The sequence below is a fragment of the Echinops telfairi genome, unplaced genomic scaffold (assembly GCF_000313985.2).
Source record: "Echinops telfairi isolate 266 unplaced genomic scaffold, ASM31398v2 ScPeMD7_70;HRSCAF=299, whole genome shotgun sequence".
In the NCBI taxonomy this organism is placed as follows: domain Eukaryota; kingdom Metazoa; phylum Chordata; class Mammalia; order Afrosoricida; family Tenrecidae; genus Echinops; species Echinops telfairi.
In genome coordinates, this window is record NW_022103968.1 from 44,916,175 (window position 1) to 44,933,551 (window position 17,377).

The following is a 17,377-nucleotide window of genomic DNA, read 5'->3' on the forward strand; positions in this document are numbered from 1 at the left end:
GCGCTTTACACAATTGATGTATGTATGGATTGTGATAAGAGTTGTATGAGCCCCTAATAAAATGATTTAAAAAAAAAAAGAAAGTCAAAGACGTCAACATTCAGTATGGATTTCAAAGGAAAAAAAATCCTCACAAGTTCCACATCCTTTAAAAAATTGAGGAGAGATTAAAATTGCCTAGGATTTAATTTTATATGGAGCCAATTAATAGAAATGAAAATTTTAATGGACAATCAAGTTTTCTTTATTATTGTTGGGGATTGGAATGTCAAAGTCAGGAAAAAGAGGAAGGAAAAATAGAAAGTATTATTTTGATGAGCGAAACAAAACTGGCGGCTCCCCGTCAGGATCACTAGGAGCCTGAATTGATCTGATAGTGAGTTTTGAGTTTTGAGTAATGACTCCATCACTCAAATATAATTTTCAACAAGAAATATGGTGATTATAAATGTATTATGAGGATGGACAAGTTCCTTGAAAAGGACCTCATGTTTGCTAACGTGGAGGGTCAGCACAGAAGAGGACGACCTTCAAGGAGATGGACTGGCACCGTGACTGCCACCATGGGCTCAGCCATGCCCAGGTGGACTGGGCTGTGTTCCTATCCCTGTGCGTAGTGTGGCTGAGTTGGATCCAACTCGAAGGCAAAGAACAACAACAATAGATATCTTGTCAGAAGTAACTCATGGGAATCAAATTAACTATATCTGTGGGAAGAGCCGACGGAGAAAAGAAATAGCATTAGTCAAAACAAAGGCTGACTGTGGAACCGACCATCAATTCATCACATGTAAATTCAAGTTCAAGTTGAAGAACATGAAAACAATCGATGAGAGCTAAAACACAACCATGAATTTATCCCACCTGGCGAAGAAAAGGGCAAAAATATGACTACTTCTCAATGAAACGGATCCACGGTGGCTGCAATAATAGACTCAAGCATCAAGTGCAATGGTGAGGCTGGCACACTAGTCAGCTGTGTCCGGCTAACTATGAGTCAGAATCATCATGTTAGCAACTAAAGCAACAGCAGTCATCAAATGAATACAAAGGAAATGAAATTCAGTTTCACTTAGAACAACTATGTAGAAAAGGAAGCCGTTTCCAACAGGTTTTCTTCAGCACATACCTTTTAAGATCTAAAGATTTTTCTGTCTCTTTTCTCTTTGGCTTTCATTTGAGGAAAAAAATCATCTGTAATCGTTTGGCTTCTAGAACCATATCTTTAATTTTTTGGTAGTAAGTTGCACCTACAGCCTCATGAAGAAGAGAGGAATACCACAGTAAAACATTTGTGCCATCAAGCATTTTAAATATCCGACTCCTTGATATAAATATTTAAGGAAACTAAAGACACTTTAGATGTGAACCTCTGACTATAATTAATATTTCTCATTTTCATTTGCTATACATAGTACACTCTCAATTTTCGTTATCTTTCAGAGTATATATAAGAAGATTTATAGCAAACCAATAGTATAAAGCTTGTCACATACCATCAGATATACATGTTAAATATTAAATATTTTATTTGATTTATGCTTATTTTAACCTTCCATTAATAATAATGCATACTCAGAGTTACACGACAGGTTAAATTCACAGATTTTTTTCAAACCTTTTTTCTTTCCATCATTTTACATGATCAATACACTCATTGATGTGTTCACTGGAAAACACATTTTAGGAATTTTTTTCACAAAAGAATACTGTTCTTAAAATTACTATTGCTCCTCTTTCTGGCTATTTGTGAGAAACTTGTATGATATAAAGCTATTGAACTGTTTCACTTGCTTATTTTACAAGAGAGTATATCAGAGATAATGAGTTCTGCATAATGTAGCATATTTATTTTAAAAACCTGTTTAAGATAGCATATTTTTGCAAAGTTGAATTCCAATCCCTATTTTCTTCTGGTGCTTTGATAGCCCCAGGTTCTTCCCTTCTCAAATACCGGTGTTCTCCTCCTGAAGAGGCTTTCTTAGTATCGGAAATCCATTTTAAATCATGGGTACCTTCTCTTTGTGGTGTTTGACCAAATTTTATTTTTACTACTACTCTCCCCTGAAACTGGTCATGATTTAAAGGCTGAAAGTAGAAGATACTCTTTCCAGTCCCTGCATGGCATTAGGTTTCCATGTGTTTTTAATAATGCTATAAACTTTAATTTTCAATCATGAGTTTATTAACAGATAACAATTCTGAGTCCACATGCCCAGTGAATGAAACTCTATGTTGTTTCATTTAATAAAACTAGTTTTCTCCAAATGTTGATGACATGGGCTTTGAACATTGGATAAGGCTGCCATTAGATAGTGTCCCAAAAAGGTATTCTCGGACTACATGCCCACACACCAGGTTATTTGACTGAGCTACCCTTGAAGACATGAAACAGTAGTTGATCACAGATCAAATTGCCACCTCCCACAAGACACTGGGGTTGGATCCCTGGCTTATGCCCATCATCATCCACATGTCAGTGGAGATCTGCACGTTGCTATGATGCTGCATCAGTTTTAGCAGATCTTCCAAACAATGAGGGGTAGAAGGCGAAGAAGAAGGAAAGGGCTTCTTGATCTGCTCCTGAAATCAACGAGTGATCACCCTGTAGTTCACAGAGTAGATGATGCTATGTCCTTCTGGGAGCAGGGAAGCACCTCCACGAGAGATGACAGCAACAAGCTTTCAGGATAAATGTTTTTAGATACTGCAGGGTGTTGCCATAGAAATAAAACAAAGAACAACGAAAGGACTACCTGCCATTCGAGGGAAATGCTAGGGTTGTCAGCAGAAGCCATTGTCATCTAGTCGATGATAAGTGACCCCAGGACAGAGAAGGAGTAACTTTGGGTATTTCATGATAATATTTTACATTGTCTTTGCAAACTCTCCTTTAAAATGTTCTGCTCAGCCAGTTCCCTATAGGAACTCAAATGAGTTCTATCAACTCCCAAGACTCCCAGGATCTGGAGAAAGAGGATGCTGGGAAGGGTACATTGAGTGCTTCTGTCCTGTAGGGGATGAACCTCTGTTTCACAGCATCTCCCATAATCCACACATAGCCGCTCTGTAGAAAAGAGTGGACCTGCATCATAGGGTTTCAAATGGTGCACGAGTGGACCGCCACATTTTAACCAATCAAAAGACTCAAAGGTTTGGTAGTGAAAGGAAAAATTAAATGTGGGGGAAAGGCCAACCCCCCCACAACTAATCACGGGTTTGATAGGCACAACTGTACAGTAGATAGATAGATAGAGTCAGAAAGAGCATTAGAGATAGAAGAGAGATTGAAATAATGGAGGGAGTCAGACACATTTCATGGTAGCATGCTCCCTCAGCTCTGCTTGATGGTCCACATGGAGATGGGAGACAAGAGGGAGGGCAGGAAGAGGGGGAGGGGAAGGAAGACAAGGGGAAAGGGAACAGGGCAGCGAGGATCAGGGAAGAGGACAGGAAGAGCTGAGAGAGAGCTTATTACTCATCAAGGCTTATATATCTTTGGGGGTGTGCACTCCCACTAATTACAGGTAAAGACATATGTCAAAGGAAGGAGTTGCACTATAGGTTTTACAGCAACGAGAGGGGGACAATATAGGGATATACATGCAGTAGGAAGGGGAGGAATTGGGGGCACACATGTGACAGGAAGGGCGGATCCTAAATTCAGGATTGCAGCCTAGTTTTGGATGTCACTGACAGGTTTGACCTGTTCTCTGGATCTCCATAGAAACCATTATCAGTAGGGTGTAAACCCCACCTACAGGGACCAGATGATGGCCTCAAGCCTTTAGGGAGAAGTACCCCATTTTCCTTAACAGCAGGGAGTGGGCCCCTCTTGTAGTGGGACCAGACAGTTGTCTGGCAACTGACTGCCTTCAGGGAGGATGCCTCTAAACATCTGACCTCCCACCATATGATGGCAAATAGCCTCTAATGTTTGGCATATCTTTGGGGGGAGATAAAGCTGGGGGAAAAGTCTCTTTATAATCCCATAATTAAAAACCTATTAAATATGAATTAGCTTATATTTTTTATTTCCACTGCTAATACCAATCCTTCAATGTGAAGTAACTTGAAGAGTTGGTACCTCCTCCCCTCAGAGCTCCCTGGCATTTCCACCCTGGTGCCAATCCAAACAGCGGAGCATAATAGATCCATGGCAACAGCACTAAGATAGTTTTGAAGGACAATTTATTGTTGCCATCCCAAATTGAATCAGCGTATCATGCCTGAAAATGCCTATATATTTCCACAGGCAACATTGTGAAACAAATAATGTGTGTGCTAGTAAGGTTACCTGATTCTCATCACTAAGCTTTGTGTCTAAGGGAAACTTTCCCAGGTTGCAAACAATGAATCAATAAACAATTTTTTGTTCACAATTCTTTTGAAAGTTGGTGCATCTTCCTACCCACATTATGGATGTAAGACTAAATTTCTCTGCAGATTTAATTTGTGGCATGGGGTTGCTACTGTATTGTAAAAGTATTTGAACTGCTAATCTAGAGTAACAGCCTAAAGTCATATTTGTTTGATAATTGAATTATTTTGTAATGTGTACTACAAAACATAATTTATGATAAAATTACGAATTAAAAAACACATTCAGGAAACATTATAAACTATAAAAATATAAATGATAAAAAAACATACTGCTTTATAATTGAATTATTTTGTAATGAGTACCACAAAACTTAATTTCTGAGAAACTGACATGAGCTATCAACCTGTTATATACACTGTTTTTAAGCATTGTGTGGTATAAAATTATTTAAAAACACATAAAGTATTTGTAACCTAAATGTGAATTCCAAGAAGTTTCTTATTCTTAGCACTTTGTACCAAAACATGCAGACTGAGAAATGAACATTCTGAGCCAAAGTATTGTAAATAACTGGTGATCCCAAAGTAAACATGCCATCCTGATAAATGAAAACTCTTTTATACGACCCTCAAATGATATGAAAGAGACACTTCTTTGAAAGACATACTTAAATCATTTTAAATTCCTTCTGTTTCCTCCTATGTGAAAATGTCACCTTAACAGTAATTTTAAAGGAGCGTACTCCGTCACTCTCTTTATACCTGCAGATAAATTGTCTGTCAAGTTTCTACCGAATAGGGATTTGGAGTTTGGAATGTTTATTACAGCACTTTGACGTTATCAATATGAATGTCTGTGCTACCTATAATAATTATTCTTTGATTATCTTGACAAAGGAATTCTTTATAAGTTTAGTAAGATGAAAATAGCTGTCTTGTGCATTATTTACTAGTCTATATTATTGTTTCACCTTCAATCATCAACATTGCCACAAACCAAGTAAGAGCATCCATGATATCTCACTGAAAATATTTTTTTAAAAGCTACAGCATATTTCATTCACCTCAATAAAGCAACGGAATACAGACAAATTAGTAAGACTTCAAGCTAGACTTTATGATGGTTATATTACATATTTGCCTTGGATTTTTGTTGTTTTGTTTTGATTTTATTGCAAAAAAAAATCTATTTATCTCTTTGCATGTTAGGAGGCTGGATTAGTCTCCACTCACAGAGTGCTATGCCAAGCACTGCCCAGTCCTCGACCCCCACGACTGTTGTTACATGTAAGCCTGTTATCTGTTTGTAATAGCATTGCTCTGAGAGAAATTCCCTTTACCTATGAGCTCAGGCTTACATTAATGTTCACATCTCCTCCACCCCAAACAACACACGTGTGATTCACTCTACGTGAAACACAAAGTCTCTTCTCTGCATTTTCATTTGAGCAGAGGTCCAAAGAAGTATATTTCCATTCCTGTAGTCACAGTCAGACCAACTGTTTATCCCCCAAAGCATACCTGTGCTTTTGTTTCTTATCTTCAATCTCTTAAAGAGCGTCAACAGTAGATTCTTTGAGGCCATAGTGAACTTCTATCAATTCACTGTTACATAGATCTGATCTCTATTTTTGTTGAAATTATAGAGTTGTAATGACTTCAAGTGTATATATATATACATACACGCACACACACATATATATGTATGTGTGTATATATACGCACACATATGTGTGTGTGCGTATATATAGGTATATATATACATACACTTATCCTGAATATTGGACTTTGAGGACTGGAGCTGTCTTAGTTTATAATACTGACATTATACAAATATCACAAGGTAGTTGCTAAGAAGCAAACTTTATTTTCTCACAGTTCTCGAAGCAAGAAGTCTAAAGTCATTAAGTCAGTAGCACTGGGGCTTCTTTGTCAAGTCTAAAGGATGTATAAAATAAACAAACAAACTAAAATAACATTTTCCCTTTAACATCTGCATCCCCCGTATTTTCAATATCCCCAATATGTCTTCACACAGCTCCCATCTTCCCTTTGACCAATTCTCTCTCCAGGTCTGTTTTACATCTTTACAAGACACTGAACCCTTGCATTTCTTAATGAATCTGTCCTAAGAAAAGATTATTTCCAAACTAGTTCAAATTAGCACCCAGAGGGGTAGGGATTCAATATACGTTTTGGGGGAAAAAAATTTAATCCACAGCACAAGATTTTCCTGGTGACCCTGCTCTCAGGGTGAAAGGTGAGTCTGTCTGCTCTCTAAACAGTGACAGGCTCCGAAACTCAGAAAGGCAGCGCCGTGAGTTGCTGTCAACATGATGGCAGTGAGTTTATAAGTGTTTGTGTGTGTATATAAATTCTCCCATGTTATTTATAATTATCACGCATTCATTTTAAAATTAGGTAATTCAAGAAAAACCCTGCTTTGGTATGTGAGAAAAGGGTAAGAATTTAAATACTATCAGGAAATGTAGGTTTCACTTTCACAGACAGCAGGATATGAGAGAGAGAGAGAGAGAGAGATGCAAAGAGGATACTTGCTTCTCCTACCTGTGTTTAGATTTTGATTCCTTGATATATTCTGTTTCACATTATCATCTTGTGGCATTTTTTTATCAGCTATACATAATTAGTCAAGTACAGCATTGACTGTGCCAAGATTGTTTATTTTTTTAAAAAATGAATGCATTAATTCAGAATTGCATAATCTGAACAAATCAGATTGGCTTTGTACCTAACTTATTTTCTCAAACTGGAATTTTGATGAAAGACCACCAGGATTCTTAACTACTACCACTGGTCTCATTTATCCATTTCCAGCCATGAGTATGAGTCAGTCAAAAGTAAAGAAATTCCAGTGGGAATTATAATAATAAAATTATAGTGAAAGTTAATACAATACAGACCTTAGTAATTGCTAGAAGTTAATCTAGTACACTACATAAATCTTCATTTTCATAAAATCCAATATATTAGGCATTCTTATATACCCATATTATAGACGACAAACTCAAACCAATGTTTAGACATATTAAGCAATATTCCCAAATCACACAAAATTTGAAGTAGGATCTGAGTTCTTGATAATTGTTGTAAATCGTGAGACTAAATGGCTTTGTAAGATTATTCTAAATGATTTAGTAAGCCATCACGGAGAGTTCCAGAGTAAATGCTTATGAAAAACAATTAACATCCATCTTTAGAGGACAAGTTTTTATACATTATATCTATATGGATATTCCATACGAAGTAACATATCTCAAATCTTAATTCAGAATTTATATTTAGAAAACTCTACAATAAAAATGTTGGTTTCAAACTTGTTGGAAGAATAGTTACAGTTTCTTTAAGTTTAACACATGCGATCCTTCCTATTATTTTTCTTCCCTTAATTTGCTTGTTTCTTCGAAGTTGCAAATATCTTCAATATTGTTCAATAACAAATATCTTTCAAATATCTATGAAATAGTGATAAAAATAGTTGACAGTATTCAAAATACCTTTGATCTATGAAGAAAAGAGTAAAATATTATTTTGTTCTCCCTATATTTCACAAACCATCACAAACTCTTTTCACAATTACAACATAATTCCACACTCAGGGCAATATGCACTGAATTACGATTCATATGTATATATATATGTATATGTGTATATATATATATATTTGTTTATTTATATTTACCTATTGTTTCATCAACTAGAATCTAATCTTTCTTTAATCATTTGATACTGCTATGATTGAGAGAGACAGAGAGACGGCAGAGAGACAAAGAGAGAAATTGTAAGAGGGGGAATAAACGCAGATCTGCAATTGGTTGACTCTAGATACATTCTATGTCATTTGTCCTTTCAATATATTGTGACAAAATACATTCTCATCAAAAAAGTCTGTGGGAAATCTAAAGCGGCCAAGTTTCCATCATTTTGCTATCCCTAAAAGAGCTACACAAGCTCATTTGAAGATGATTAGTCTGAGAAAAGGACGGCGATATTATTTAATATTTGGCACAATATTAAAAGGAAAAGGAGTCATTATGAGCAATGGTATTCTATCTTGGGAATCTCTATGGCAGCAGAGCTATATGGTTTAAAAACGGTTTCTAAAATATATGTGTGCATATTTCCTAAAAAATAAGCTATATATGTGTATTTACATTTTGTACATGTGTCTGTATAATCGTGTGTGTGTTTGTGTGTTTATATGTGTATGTATATGTGTGTGTGTGTGTGTGTGTGTGTACCTATATATAAATAGCCCTGGTGTGGCACAGTGGTCAGAGCCCTGAGTTACTGACCTAGTGGTGGTGATTTGAACCCACCAGGAAGTCCCTGGAAGAATGATGTCACAATGCGCTCCTGCAAAGTTTTGTAACTTTAGAAACTTAAGGTAACCATCCTACATGACCTTCACGTGTTGCTATGAAGTGAAATAACTCAATGATTGTGGATAGCTGTGTTCATATACATATAATTTTAATAATTATACACATAGAACTTATATTTGATGGGTATATTGCACATGAATTGTATGTCTATTTGCATTTATGGGGGTGGAGTCCAACCTATCAGTCAAGCCTCAGCTTGATGACGCCTCCTGGGAGGTGTGCCCTTTTGATAAACAGAAGCTGGGACTTCCCTCTGTCTCTGACTTCAATGTCCTGCTCGCTGAGACTCTGCTTGCCTCTGCGGTGGTCCCATGTGGGTCACTCAACCTTGAGAGGTGTGGGCAACTTTGCACCCACCAGCTTTGTGTCTCCCTTCACCGTTCTGCATCATTGGCTAGCAGCTCTGTGAGTCTGAAGAGAGCTGCAGCTTGCGTCAGACTTATGCACTGGAATTGGACTGGGCATGTTGTCTCTGGAGATATGTCTATATCAATATCTGTAAATCTATATATCCTTTAAATACACATAATAGTGATTACCTTATTCTTAATTTTAAATATACAGACAAGAATTATCTTGCACTTATTTATGCACAGTGACTAAGTGCCAATATAATTTCTAAAACTATGATTTAATGAAATAATTTAGTTTATTGACCATCTCATATGTGAGGGAAATGAGCTGTAATTTAGGATATAATGACAAATAGACAGAAAATAGTCTTAGACAAATAAACGAGAGCCAGGTACACGTCTATAGTAGAGCAAAGACTCCTGTCCTCTTAGTGAAAATGCATGGAGGGCACAGAGGGAATACTCATTGTACTGAGTAATCATTTCAGTTTCATGAATATGAACCTTAAATCACATAAGAGTAATATATGGAACAAGGAGACAAGGTGGCATCATGATTATGCATAGGGCTGCTAACAACAAGGTCAGCAGTTTGAAACCAACAGCTGCTCCATGGGAGAATGAAGAGGCTTCTATTCCTATAAAGTCTCAAAAATCCACAAGGGTAGTTGTGGCCTGCCCTGTGGGATGGTTATGAGTAGGAATCAGCTCGGAGGCACTCAGTATGAGAAACAGATGAGAGAAAAGTGAGGGTAATACTCAGGGAAGCTTAGAAACACATTTACAACTGTGTTTAGACAATTTGCATTATAAGAGTTAGAAGATATGAGATCAGACAATGGTCAGACAAAAAACACTTTGATACACCAAAAGCCTAAAACTCAAAAATCAGCCAGTGGATTTCAACTCATAGTGACCCGATAGGTCACGATAAAACTGCCTCTGTGAGTTCCCTAGACTGCAAATCTTTAGGGAATTCGAAAGCCTCATATTTCCACAATGCAGGGGCTGGTGATTTTGAACCACAGCCCATCACAAAACTCACTATGCCATTAGAACTCCCATTAAAAGCTGTAGGACTTATTAAATCATAAAAATGAAACAAAACATTGAAGCATCTTGTTTTTAACAGAAAAAAAATCAAAGTATCAAATCAGTGATACATTTCACATAAAAACGTATTTATTTATGTATCTATTGTCTGGTTGGTGAGTGAAGGAGGCAGACTGGAAAATGGCTGTCTAGATTTGATCGTATGCCTTTACATGAAAACTGTGGCAGTAAAAATGGTAATTAGAGATGTAATGCAAAACGACTCTTTAACATTGATTTAGTTTGTGATAGAGTTCACTGCATTTTAAGTCAAATTCAATATTTACCAATAGTACCAAAATTACCAACAGCAATAGCAGGTAACATGAAGCAGGTTTGTATGCATAGGACATATTGTGGAGGGGAAGGAGGCCTCTGTGGAAAATATAGGTAACAGTATCCAGGAAACATGATAAATCTCCAAACTCAGGTGATATTTCAAGTCAAAAGAATATATCTGCAACATATAGATCATCCCTAATGTGGTTAAAAACAAAAACTCATTAATGTTGCTTTGATTAATCAGGAAAACCATGCATCTTGGTGGTGAAGTGAGATATATATAATTTATATACAAGCAGAGATATTAGGTTTAAATGTAAAAGCTATCAAAAGGTTTAAGGGTTAAAATTCATATAAAGGGCCACTAGAGAAAGAAGAAGAATCAGTATGCTCATAAAAGACATAAAAAAGTTACCCAGTGCTGACATATGCAATGGTTGTATAAGCCAGAGTAGCATAATGGTTCTGCATTAGGTTGCTGTGCATGTGGTCAGCAGTTCAAAATCACCAGTCTCTCTGCAGGCAAAAGATGAGGCTCTCTGTTCCTCTAAAAAGGGACAGTCTTGGCATGCCACAGGGGCAGCAGGTCCACCCTGTCCTATCGGTTCTGGGACAGGGTACCAGAAGCTACAAAGAATAACTGCTCGGGGGCATGAAAACTCACCAGCACTGGTCTGATAACTGAGACATGGTCCCTGGAAGAAGTTAGGGTAAGAATGCCATAAATAAAGCTGAGGATCCGTCTTAGACAGAAAAAAGAACATTTATCGCAACAAAGATTACAGTGAAGGTATTTGTGACGAGGAAATATGGAGACTAAACCCAATCCTTTCAAGTGGAAGAGAATGAACAAGGGCACAGAATCTAGGCATTAGAAGACTGTGTCTGGTAAGCAACTAGTGGTGAAATATTTAAAACCGCATGGTAAAATAAGTGACATATATACAGGAAACACAGAGGTGATAGGTCAATATATCATACTCTTATTTGTTTCCCACCCCACCCCCAGCCCCAGGGGAAAATTACTCACTGAAAGAAAACCAAGCAACCAGCTAACCTACTAAACTAATGTGTAAAAGTAAGGAGCTGATACCAAGGTCTCAATAGAAAGTAAATGTCTACAAATGAATGAAGGCAAAATATGTACAAACATGCCGGATGCAATCACTGTATGAATTGTAACCAGAGTTGTAAGAGTCCCCAAGAAAATGATCTTTTAATCAAATATTTTTTAAAAAGAAACAAAAAGGCAAATTACAAAAAAAGAGAAAACCTCTGTTGCGTTTGAGTCAATTTTGACTCCTAAAGACCCCCATGACAGAGAACTCTTCCCTAGGGCTTCTCAGGCTCTACTCTCCCAGTTGGCCACAGTGTCCTATGAGTTGGAACAGACTGGAAAGCATCTACCGACAGCCTTGCAGATGCAGACTGCCACATGGTCCACGTGCTCTTGGATGTATCAACCACACGGTCCACGTGCTCTTGGATGTATCAACCACACGGTCCATGTGCTCTTGGATGTATCAACCACATGGTCCACGTGCTCTTGGATGTATCAACCACATGGTCCACGTGCTCTGTGCCTGCATCAGTTAGGGTTTCAGAACATAACCACTGTGCCATCAAAACATGATGGCAAGAGCTTCTTCTGAATTGGGTAGATTCTATAGGACAGAACAAAACTGTTTCATAAGGTTTTCTTTCCCCTTCAGATTGTGCTATTGAGGAGCCTCGGGAAAAAAGAAACGAAAATGTACAAGAGTTTACAGTGTCTTTGACTGTAGATTTGATTTTAAAACAGCCAAAAAAAAAATTTTTAAGCCTCTATATGGCCCAAATTCTCCAGATTTTTTCCCCAATCATACTACAAAACCTCTACCTTAAAGGCACAATAACAACTTTAAGACAGAAGTGACAATAAATTTACATAATATGTTAGAAGTATTTCATGCTAATTGCTTGGGCTAATTAATTAGCCTAGTGTTTGCTATACATTAGGGTCCAGTTAGACATTAGGTGATCTATAAGGTTTTCGTGCCTAATTTTCACAAGTAGATCACTAATCGTTTTCTTCCTGATCTGTCCCAGCCTGAAGCGCCACTGAAATTTCTTCATGATTGTGACCCTGCTGGTGTTTAAAATACTGATAGAACAGCTTCCAGCATCATACCGGCACACTGTGCACATGACTGCTGTACTAAAAACTGACAGAAGGTTATAGAGTACAACAAACTGACTGAAAGCTATAGGTTGGAAGGATCTGAATAATAATGCAGCAATGGACTGAACGAAATGAGTGATCGTTAAGATGGTACAAAAGCAGACCCCCTTTCATTGTGTTCTACATAAGGTGCTCATGCACTGGATCCAACTCAATGTCAACGAGCAGAAACAAGGCCTGTTTAATATTAATACATAGAAAGTTAGCACAGTTTTTAACTCCCTTTGGACACCACGGATAGATTTGCATATTAAATTTAATGTTAATTTTAATATTTGTAAAGATAATGATGGCTGAAGACAGCTTTCTGTGGTAAAAATATATAAACTACATGTATATATTTATCTAAAACTTATGATTATTCAACTCAATATGTAAGGAGCTTTTATTTTATATTATATTGTTCGATAACTGTCATACTATTATCTTCTAGCTCCTGAGTTGAATTTTGTGCTGCACTACTATGTTTTTAACGTTTCACGCTGACACACTGTTCAGTCCTTGGAGTACGGTTGGGAACGGTCCCCGAAGTCAAGAAGGCCACTGAGGTGATCACTAGAACATTTCACATCCGGGCAGAGGGCGAGCGGCGTCGAAGCCCTCAAGATGTGAAGAGGGAGTTTGGGAAAGTCTCAGCCAGGATGTAATTAGAGTCATCAGGCCCTGTTTAGCTGACATGAATGGTTAGTTCTCTCACTCTCGATCATAAGATCTTACTTTTTTGAAATGCGTGGAAAATTCAACTGAACAGGTAAAGGAAAAAAGAGGAGGAAAAGGATGAACAGATGAGGTGTAGGGGAGGGGGCAGTAATTTGTAAAAGAACATAAAAGTTTTAAAATCTCAAGTTCTTAAGTCTTCCTGGAGTGAATCAGAGTCCAAACAGCGATGCTGAAGAAGAGCAGGCGAACGTGGGAATCTGCTCCGACTGTTTTTGATTTCCAAACGTTGCCATAAGGTTTTCCCCCAGGGCCTCTTTTAACTGAAGTCATTCCATTTTCCTACACTTGAATCAGGCAGTGCTTTGGTTCCAGCTGAAGGAATGCTGTACATTTACAGTTTTATTCATTAAAAAGTGATGCGATGACTGCTTATTTCTCTTGGGAAACTTGCTTCAGGAAGTTCCAAACCTTGTTGAATGCAAGTTAAAACCGCCCATGAAAGGCCTATGGGAGGTGAAACGATACCGGCAGCCCAGAGCCCAGACTGAGCTCCAAGTCAACAGCTGAAACCTCCTTTCTGGGCACAGTAAATTGTCCTAGAAGTGCAAGAGAGCCAGCAGTACCATGATGCCTCAGTGATGCTCAGCTGGTGCTGTGCAGATAAGCTACAAGCACATCTCCAAATCTTGCCAAGTTTTCAATGTTATGAGCAAAATGTACAAGTGTTACTGTTTTCAGTCACTACATTTTGGTGGTTTTCTATGTAGCAGTGATAGAACAAGTAGCTAACTTAACCAGAGACTATACATCACTTTACATTTCAATAAGACTATGATGTTTGGTGGATAAATATTTGCCACAATTATTTAAATGGATAGAACTGAAACCCTCTTGTTCAAAGATGGTAAGGAATGATGGAACAACGTTTGAAAACCAAAGGGGGGGTGGTGTTCCCATCAGACTCAAAGTAATGTTTAAAATGAAACACTCATCTGTCTGTACGTGGCTATTACAACCCAATAAAAATGGTGTGAACGTCAATACAGTGGCCATGATATTAAATGATTTCTTTAAAGCTAAGCAGATCTATTGACTCAGTTTGGAGGAGCTGTGTTGGAAGAAGAGATCATTTATAAAGAGATCAACTGATCATTTATAAAAGTCAATAACTTCTCCTTCTCTAAGATCTGCCTCCTGCAGCGTATCAGCAATTTGGGGGCCAAGTTTTTCAGATTTATTTATTTAACTCAATTATTATAGTATCAATATATACCTCCACCTGAGATCTGACAGGCACACTAGTCACATGATTACACAGGAATAAGGTGATACTAAAAATGTTATATTTTTCCTTGGGATTTTAATTAAGCATTCATAAAGAACAAATAATGTTCTAATCTCCAAGCCTTGTTTAGAGGATTAAACAAAATTACATCATGACATATAATTTCAGGTAATGTACATCTACTTATACAAATAATTCTGTATTCACCTTTTTGTATGTAGTACTACTTATTACCTGAACAAATTAAATTGTTCACCTTACACTTTGGTCTAATGTGTGAATCGTAAACGTAGGGGTATCTAGCTAGCTTGGATGACTAGAGCTCATGAGAGCATGAGGAGCCAATCAGAGGAGGTATGAGCTTCCAAGCATGCTGTTGTTCTTAGCTGATTACTATGATGGCGAGGGCTGAGTTGACTGAATTGACTTACTGAAAGGAGAAGGCCTGATAATCTGAGCTGGAGTAAATTGCTGCAATTTTAATGGCTCGCTCTGCATTGCATGTTGTTTCTGGGTGTACTCGCTGCCACCATGTCCATTCTGACTCATAGTAACCCCACAGGACTGGGTAGACCTACCACCTGTGAGATGCCCAGACTGTAACCCATTGCAGGAGTAAAAGCCTGCTTCTCTCCACAAGAATTAGCCGTGGTTTTGAACTGCTGACTCTCTGGGTAGCAATCCAACCTGTAATCACTATGGCACCAGGGATCCTGGTGTAGATTCCCCCAATTTCAACTATAATGAAGATTCTTCAGATCAAGAAACATTATTGTCTCCTCAGCGTACTGGGCCGATAGGGAGAGCTAGTTTATAAACTGGATATCTACAAAGGGAGTACAGGGAGAAATAAAGACATGAAAGGACTAGTTTACAAGCTTTCATGGGATGCTTAGTCTCAAGATAAGGGATAAAAGAAAGACTCTCCATCGAATTGCTTCCTCATTTTCATAGTGGGTCTGGGGAAGAGGGTGAAGGAAGATGTTGATAGAGTTATATGACTCCGTAGGGAGTGACTATTATAAGGGTTAATTGTGAGAGTTTAAAAAGTGTAATTGTACAAGATGGAAATGAGACGGGGAAGGAGGGCTCATTCTTCATGTGTGTAAGAGACAATGGCTAGAACAGTCCGAGGGTGGCCTGCAGTGAAGGGAAATTATGTGGCATGGCTCTCCTGCTCACATCCTATATACCTTTCACGAAATGACAGGGTCAGAAATTCTAATAACATGTATTAGAGGCTGATCAGAGGCTTGATCATTTTTATCATTCCATAGAGTATAAAGTGAGCCATCTCAGAAGCAAGAAGATAACTCCACGGCCACCACAAAAAAGAGTCCTGAGTGGTCTGTGCCAGAGTTCCTTTGAGCAGGAGGCTGCCTCACAGAGTGGGACAATTATCAGCCCGAACATTAGCAGAGGCCAAGGGCAGCATGGCTAAGAGTCGGAAGACCAGTGGGAGACATGTCTGCTTACACGGCTGACAAGAAGCAGTGCAGACAAAATAAATATTTCCTGACCATCTATGAGCCTGACTTATAACCTGTAAACTTCTAGAATAAACTTCCCTAAATGTATTGTTGCCGAGTTCTTTTTTTTAAATCATTTTATTGGGAGCTCGGACAATTCTTATCACAATCCACACATCCATCTATTGTATCAAGCACATTTGTACATTTGTTGCCATCATCATTTTCAAAACATTTTCTTTCTACTTGAGCCCTTAGTATCAGCTTCTCATTTTTCCCCTCACTGCCTTATGATCCCTTGATAATTTGTAAATTATTATAATTGCCGAGTTCTAATTGTCCATTGCAACGAAACATGAACCCAGCAGAGAAATGGAGTACTGGGAGAGGGCTAGTTGGTGTCAGAACAAGGACAAGGAGCCTACAGGATGGAGGTGTGCTTGACTTCTGTTTCGTAGGAGTCATTCCTGGAGAGATGTGCAATGGGATTCTCCTCCCACTTTGTGGGAATCAGACATGACTGCCACATAAAGTTTCCCTGTGTGTATGTATCATAACACGTATTCTTTTTCTTCTTCTGATGTTGTTGTTGTATATGCTCAATTATGACTTAATTTCAAGTCTGACTCATAGCAACCCTATAGGGCAGGGTGGAACTTCCCCTGTAGGCTTTTAAGACTGTAACTCTTGACAGTAGAAAGCCCCATCATTCTCCCCAGGTTAGAACTTCTCCGACCCTGTGGTTAGCATCCCAGTGGGGAGCCCTCACACCACCAAGGATCCTTTTTGTTTATGCTATCAATTAGAAAATCTAAATTAGCAAAGATGATTATCTAGCTGCATTTTAGATATATTGCCACTATATCCCTGGTTTACTGAAAGTTAACACCCTTGGTTATTAATAAAAATGTTAATGATCTGAATCCACCAGAGGTGCCTTGAAAGAAAGGCATAAAAGTCTATATCTGAAAAATCCTTTGTCTTGGTAACCCAGTGGAGTTGGGTCTCTCATAGTCCTGCTTTGATACACAGACGGCTGCCTTGATGTGCATTGACAGATTGATCACTGGTCTTATGAGTAAACACAGAGAGAAAACTTCGGGCAAGCACCAACCCTTTGGCATGAGTGCAGTGAAAAGTAATGTATTTTAAATGTATTTAAAGAAGGAATACTGTTTTCTTTCTTCTCAGATATATAAAGGGACCTAAAACCCAATCCACTCATGATTCAAAAAGTACCATGTATCTTCAAACTCATTCTGCCATTGTGATGGTATGTTGCTAAC

General features: G+C 38.0%; 1 protein-coding gene across 1 annotated transcript in view; it reads right to left on the reverse strand.

The window, feature by feature from the left end:
* PCDH15 (protocadherin related 15) overlaps nt 1-17,377 on the reverse strand; it is a 952,716-nt gene that overhangs the window by 500,633 nt on the left and 434,706 nt on the right. The gene's annotated exons all lie outside the window — the stretch shown is intronic.